Genomic DNA, 7395 nt, shown 5'->3' on the forward strand with positions numbered 1-7395 from the left:
AAATTCAGGGATACAGTTACAAGTGAAGAGGGGTTTTATTTAAGTGATCAACAAGCCTACAGGGCAATGTGGAAAGCCAAGAAACAGAGAATTGGTGATGCTGAAGACAACTTCAAGAAGATATGGAGCTACTGTGCTGAAATGGATAGGACAAACCCTAGGACTAGGTATAAAGTGAAGCTGAGTGACTTGCAAGATGGGATTACTGGCCAGGAAAGATTCTTAAGGATGTACATTTGCTGGGATGCCTCCAAACAAGGATTCAGACATTGTAGACCTCTAATAGGTTTGGATGGCTGTCATTTGAGAAGTGGATCTGGTGGGATGCTCCTGACTGCAGTGGGTGTTGATGCTAATGACAGTATTTTCCCACTTGCCTATGCTATTGTTGAAGGGGAAAGGAGGGAGTCTTGGTCTTGGTTTCTAAACTTCCTAGCTGAAGACTTGGGGATAACAAAGGATAGAGAACAAGAGTTTACCTTTATAAGTGATAAGCAGAAAGGATTGCTGCCTGCATTTGAAGAAATTATACCTGGTGTGGAGCACAGGTTTTGTGTGAGGCATCTGCACGCAAACATGAAAGTTGCAGGTTTCCAAGGGAAGGCATTGAAGGATGCTCTGTGGGAATGTGCAAGGGCAACAACTAGAAATTCATATACAATTGCACTAAGGAAGCTTAGGGTATTAGATGAAGCAGCTTATCAGTGGTTGGGTGACAAGTCTCCCACAGAGTGGACTAGGTCTCACTTCTCAACCCACACTCACTGTGATATGTTGGTTAACAACATATGTGAGTCATTCAATGCAGCATTACTTGGTGCTAGAGACCAACCAATCATAGACTGCCTAGAGAGTATAAGGAAAATGTTAATGGCCAAGTTTTTTGAGAACAGACAAAAAGCAGCTGAATGGAAGTCAATGATTTGTCCATCAATTGTGGGGAAATTGAAGAAGATAGAGAAGCATGCTTCAGGATGTTTGGCCACTCAAAGTGACTTCTTCAAATTTGAGGTGCAACAGTTATATGGGCCGCAACATCAGGTGGATCTGGAAAGGAAAACTTGCTCATGTAGGGTTTGGGATTTGACTGGGATTCCTTGCAAGCATGCAATCTGCTGTATTTGGAAGAAATATGGCCAAGGAGCACACTATAATTATGTCCATCCCTGTTATTCCAAGGAAACTTATCTTAAGATTTACAGTTGCTCCATTAACCCCATGGCAGGCCCTGAAGAATGGCCAATGGTTAGCAGAGAACCCCCACTGCCACCTATCTACACTGCAAGGGTTGGAAGACCAAAAAAACTTAGATTGAGATCTGGTGGAGAGGTGGAGAACAAGCTGAGTGAAGATGGCTTCAAAGTGTCTAGAAAGCATATCTTACTGCATTGCACAATTTGCAAGAAAGCTGGCCACAATGCAAGAAAATGTCCTGACAATCCAAACCCTAAAGAAAAGGTACTTTACACTGTTTTACTGTTTTAATTGAAAGTTTACTATTTTGAAACCATATGGTACTAACACTGTGTTTTTGTTTTACTTGAAGCAAAAAAAAAAAAAGTCATCTATTCCACCAAGCAAATCCCCATCAAGAACAAAGCAAAGGTGTCTAGGCAGCAAAGTGGTACTGATCAAGGACCAATCCAGCAGCAAGGAGAATGTAGTTATCAAGCACCTAGGCAGCATGAAAGTACTGATCAAGGACCAAGCCAGAAACAAGGAGATTGTAGTGATAATGCACCTAGCCAGCAGGAAAGAGAAGGTAGTGATCAACCACCTAGGCAGCAGCAAGGAGAAGTTACTGAATCAGTTCCAATTAAGATGGAGGTCTGTTCTGAAGAAGGAGGCAACACCAAGGCCTCAAAGAAAAGGCAGTCCAATTGGAAGAAGCCCTACTATACAAGAAGTAAGACAACATTCAAGTCCAAATTCCATGGAAACAATGATGACCCTATCAACATTGAGTGAATTAGCTTTTGGCTATGTTTTTGGTTTTGGTAGAATGTACTGGTAGACTGCTTCAGTAATGGTTTTTTTGTATACTCAATGCACAAAAGCTATGTTGTTTTCTTTTTATGCTCTTTGGGAATGTATTCACAGTCGAATTTGAAAGGTGCTAATGCTAAGTTTTTGCCTCTTTGAAATGCATACTGAATTGCAAAGTTTCATTACCAAGATAGAGATGCAATTACTTAATGACCATTTGATAACCACATGTTCAAAGTAAGTACCAAATGACCAATTCATTACCAAAAGACCAATTCATTACCAAATGACCAATGCAGTACAAAAATACCAATTCATACCATTACAACTCAAAAGCCACTGCACACATTTACAAATCAAAGGCAATTACTGCCACAGTACTTGGTAGCAATATAACATACAAAAATTACAAGCATTATTCCTACAATCTTCTTCAACCCATTTCCAGCCTCTTTCTTGTCACCTTCAATCTTCTTCATTTCTAGAGTTCTTACATCTTCCTCCAGTCTATTTATGCGTTTAAGCAATCCCGGAATAATTCGCTTGGAACGGTAGCACATCGGAGGGTCATACCACTCCACAAATCCACATCCAGCATGCCTGTGACTCTGATTATACAAAATTCACAAACCAACAGAAAACAAAATCAAATTGTGTATACAGGAACACTGAAAAAAAAAAAAAAAAAAAACAAAAACAATAATTTCCTTACACCACCACCGGAGCAATGCCAAAATCTTCGACCTGGATTGTCATTAGTCCATGAAGTTCGAATCTTGAGTTGGTGACCACATCTACAATGGAGAATTGGGAACCTTTCCCCAAATTCGTTGTACTGATTACCAGTAGAAAAAGAAGAAGAATAACTCACACTACTCATACCCCCGTACGGATTAACGCAGACCTGAAATCTCCTTCTTCGTTGAACCACTTTAGTGCTTCCTCTTCTTTGAAACGCAGTCTTCAATCGTCTGTTTCTTCCTTCGTCGTTTCACTGGAGGTTTCTCTCAACTCAACGTCGTCTTCACTGGTCCTTCCTTCCTTCTTCGATTCAATTATAGTAGTAGTAGTAGTAGTAGTAGTAGTAGTAGTAGTAGTAGTAGTAGTAGTAGTAGTTAGTAGTAGTAGTAGTAGTATAGTAGTAGTAGTAGTAGTAGTAGTAGTAGTAGTAGTAGTAGTAGTAGTAGTAGTAGTAGTAGTAGTAGTAGTAGTAGTAGTAGTAGTAGTAGTAGTAGTAGTAGTAGTAGTAGTAGTAGTAGTAGTAGTAGTAGTAGTAGTAGTAGTAGTAGTAGTAGTAGTAGTAGTAGTATAGTAGTAGTAGTAGTAGTAGTAGTAGTAGTAGTAGTAGTAGTAGTAGTAGTAGTAGTAGTAGTAGTAGTAGTAGTAGTAGTAGTAGTAGTAGTAGTAGTAGTAGTAGTAGTAGTAGTAGTAGTAGTAGTAGTATAGTAGTAGTAGTAGTAGTAGTAGTAGTTAGTAGTAGTAGTAGTAGTAGTAGTAGTAGTAGTAGTAGTAGTAGTAGTAGTAGTAGTAGTAGTAGTAGTAGTAGTAGTAGTAGTAGTAGTAGTAGTAGTAGTAGTAGTATAGTAGTAGTAGTAGTAGTAGTAGTAGTAGTAGTAGTAGTAGTAGTAGTAGTAGTAGTAGTAGTAGTAGTAGTAGTAGTAGTAGTAGTAGTAGTAGTAGTAGTAGTATAGTAGTAGTAGTAGTAGTAGTAGTAGTAGTAGTAGTAGTAGTAGTAGTAGTAGTAGTAGTTAGTAGTAGTAGTAGTAGTAGTAGTAGTAGTAGTAGTAGTAGTAGTAGTAGTAGTAGTAGTAGTAGTAGTAGTAGTAGTAGTAGTAGTAGTAGTAGTAGTAGTAGTAGTAGTAGTAGTAGTAGTAGTAGTAGTAGTAGTAGTAGTAGTAGTAGTAGTAGTAGTAGTAGTAGTAGTAGTAGTAGTAGTAGTAGGGCACTAAATACCATGTTTTACTGATTTTATTTCCTGACGTGTCTTGTATTGTATTTAAAAATAAATTTTAAAATTTATTTTAATAATTCCAAAAAAAATAATTATTTTTTAAAAAATAAAAAATAACAAAATAATTATTTAGAAATTAAAAAAAAAAATAGCCTAGCCGAAGACGAAGGGGTCCCCTTCATCTTCATGGCCGGCCCTTCGTCTCCGTGGCTGGCCTAAGATGAAGGGGTCCCCTTTCGTCTCCATGACCCGCCAAAGACGAAGGAGTCCATAGCTGGCTGGTCGGAGACAAAGTAGTGGGGACCGCCTCGTCTTTGGCCAGCCATGGAGACGGTACGGTCTCCTTCGTCTCCATGGCGGCCGGAGACGAAGGGACCCTTCGTCTCCATGATTGGCTGTCTGGAGACGAAGTGTCCCTATCGTCTCTGGCCAGCCATTGAGGCTTTTTTTTTTTTAATTTAAAATAATTATTTTATTTTAAATTATTAAAATAAAATTTAAAAAAATTATTTTTTCTTGAAACAAAAAAAAAAAAAATACTGTATCATTTTTAAATATAGTAACTGACACGTCAAGAAATAAAATTGGAAAAACATGACATCTAGAAAGAGGGTCAAATGCTTAGTAGGATAATAATAATAATAATAATAATAATAATAATAATAATAATAATAATAATAATAATAATAATAATAATAATAATAATAATAATAAAATATACACATGACAATCCAATCAGTGCAAACATGTTGTTAACCTGCTAAAAATTCTAATTGCCATTTTTTCTCAGTTCATGGATGAATTTGGAACTTATTCGAGTTCAATTGCTTATTTGTATCTTTTCCCTTATTTAAAAAATAAAATATCCGTAAAAAACCAAACTCATTTTGTGATACTTTACACATATCAAAATCCATGAAATAATCTTACACAATATTTTTTTAAAAAAAATAAAAGAGCTAATTCATTAATCATATGATGAGAAGTTTACAATAAGATCGATGGAATGATAAAACATTCTTACAATAAGACATTGAAACAAATTTCTAATGTTACACGAAACTTGAATCTCTGACTGCTTTTCAAAATTAAAGCTGAATTCGTTTGGAGAACCTGAAACTTCTTTGATACACAATTTTTTTTTTGTTATAATAGTTTTTATAGTTTAATTTTGTGCTTGTGTTTTCATGGTATGCTACAATATTATGCATTTATATACAGTAGTCTGCACTATTATTTAGATTAAAAAATAATTAATGTGCATGTGTTTCTTTATATCATAAAAGCACAACCTACAAGTCTACAAACTAAAAAATCAATAATATATTCAAAAGCAAAGGATATAACTTTATTTTGCTGTGTTAGACCTATATAGATTATAGAATATCCAAATTTACATTTACAAATACATCACTCTCTTTTGGCAAATTATGCTCTCGAATCGTGTGCACTTTGCAAGGTGGACACAATTCTGAATCGGTATCGTTTTGGTGGAATTTGGAAAACGACGTCGTGTCTATTAAAAAAGAAATTTGCTTTCTTTCACCGTTAACGGTGTTTGTCTTCAAGAATTGTATGTTCATAATTAATGAACTCTATGTTCATAATTATAAAATTCTATGTTCATAATTTTTTTTTTTTTGAGGAATACTATGTTCATAATTTTTGAACTCCATATTCACAATTATTGAACTCTATATTCACAATTACAGAACTCTATATTCATAATTATAAAACTCTATGTTCATAATTTTTGAACTCTAGAAGTCTATGTTCATAATTACTGAACTCTATGTTCATAATTATAGAATTCTATGTTCATAATTTTTTAACTCCATATTCACAATTATTGAACTATATATTCACTATTACAGAACTTTATGTTCATAATTATAGAATTATATGTTCATACTTATAGAACTCTATGTCCATAATTATTGAACTTTATATTCATAATTCTTGAACTCTATATTCACAACGTCTCGCTGAGTTGTTTTGACAATTTTTTATTTTTTTAAATTTTGATTGGTGGAAGGAAATGGTGCCACTAGCGGCATTGTTACTCCAAAATTGCTTAACGACGTCGTATTGGAACCATGTCCACCTTGCAAGATAGACACGGTTCCACGGCGTAACAATTGCTCTCTTTTGTCACACTCTTCACCTCTCAAATCCAAATTAGATGGTGAATCAATACATGATGCCCACGAGAAGTTTACCATATTAGGTATCATTTTCCTGTTATTTATGTACATGAGTGACATTAATGATTTGATTAATTTTAAGTAAAAAAAAAAGGAATAAAGGTTAAATTAGTCATCAAACGAAACGTGAAAATACAATTAAGCCAGTCAACTTTAAAAGATGTAATTAAACCATTCAACATTGTAAAATTATGCAATTTGTCCTATGTGACCTGGAGTAGCAAGTTACCAACAAGTAATTAAATAAAATAAAAAATAAATAAAAAGAAGATTAAAAAAAATCTCCAATGGGAGATTGACGGTCTTCCCCATCGGAGACCAACAAATAATTAGATTTAAAAATAAAAATAAAAATAACTGGGTCTCATAGACCAACTACAGGTCTCCATGGTTTTGGAGACGAAATAAGGGAAGAAGGCAGCCATGGCGGCTGCCTTCTTCCCTTCAGAGCTTTAAAAAAAATTGAAGTATGAAGGCAACCACTATGGCTTGGCTGCCTTCATCCCCTCCATCTCCAAATCCATGGAGACGAAGGTTTCATCTCCATAGATTTGGAGACGAAGACTTCTTCTCTATCCTTCAATTATTTTTAAAGGGTTGAAGGATGAAGGCAGCCGCCTTTCAATTCCTTGGTCTCCAGAGATATGTGGAGACGGTCTTGTCTCCATGGATCTTTAGAGATCCTTCATCTCCTAATCCATGGAGTTCCATGGATCGTCAGTCTTCCATCGGTAACCCCCCTCCCCTCCCTCCTCCCCCCCCCCCCCCTTTTTTTTTTTAATTTAAAAAAATTCTCTGTTTCCGATATGCATAATTGTATAAAAAATGTACATGATTATATAACAGAATATACATACACTCTGTCACATCAATTCCCCACACAACTTAACAAAATGACGTCATTTTGAAAGTCGTGGGACGCACATTGTTATGTACGCCGTGATGTACGGTATAACAATTGGTGGGCAACAGCATAGATGACATCGCCTCCATTTGGCAAAATTACACTTGCACTTTGGGTATGAACACATTTATGATTAGCCACAGCAGCAGAACATGACTCCATAGAATATTCAACCTGAATCATATATGGTAGACCAACTGGATGGATTATTTTTTAGGAAAAAGGGCCGGGCTTGGAGGGAGTATAATGTATATAACGTATAATAATACAGAAGGTAGATAGATAGGTAGTGGTGAATTAAAATAATCACCTGACACGGGTGTAATTTCATGAACCTTTGGAATCATCAG

The sequence above is a fragment of the Ipomoea nil genome, unplaced genomic scaffold (genome assembly GCF_001879475.1).
Source record: "Ipomoea nil cultivar Tokyo-kokei standard unplaced genomic scaffold, Asagao_1.1 scaffold1407, whole genome shotgun sequence".
In the NCBI taxonomy this organism is placed as follows: domain Eukaryota; kingdom Viridiplantae; phylum Streptophyta; class Magnoliopsida; order Solanales; family Convolvulaceae; genus Ipomoea; species Ipomoea nil.